This window comes from Penaeus monodon, chromosome 33, assembly GCF_015228065.2.
Source record: "Penaeus monodon isolate SGIC_2016 chromosome 33, NSTDA_Pmon_1, whole genome shotgun sequence".
NCBI lineage: Eukaryota > Metazoa > Arthropoda > Malacostraca > Decapoda > Penaeidae > Penaeus > Penaeus monodon.
This window is the reverse complement of record NC_051418.1, coordinates 15,563,819-15,564,401: the sequence shown is the minus strand read 5'-3', so window position 1 is coordinate 15,564,401 and position 583 is coordinate 15,563,819.

Sequence of the window (583 nt, the reverse complement as noted above, 5' to 3'; positions counted from 1 at the left end):
AGTAACTAATATCTGTAATACTAGATGAGGAGGCATTTTTTCTCGGAAGGTTTGATAGAAATATCTACACAAGTACGCTTATTTTCGCTGTTTAGGCACTTAGTTCATCGCATATATATTTTAATAAGGAGATATTTTCTCTTTTCTCAGAGGAAATATAATCCTAGTGCCCACGAGTATGAATACAGACTCAGCTTTACTCTCACTGGTCATTACGAAGAGTAATGTGAAATGTTAAATCCTTCTCGCGTGAAATAAACAAATGCTCCCCATCTGTGTAACAACTACCGGGTATTCTCTGTCAGAATGCCTTCCTCACTAGTCCTGGGAGTGGACACGCGGGGTCCGTTCCGGAATAATTGATGCAAACGCTGGTCCTCGATTGTGTTTAATCTTTCTGAGTGAGAAGCGAAATGTGCTGTATACCGAAAGGCCTGCTTCTGATATGCGCTGGTGTTTTAAGAGTGAAATCAGATCTGGGACATATTCAAGAACTGTAGATTTTTTCAAACGTTTAGATAAAAAGATAAACTCCCACTGACCACCGGATAATGTGTCAATTTCGAAATTTCGCAGTCGTGTT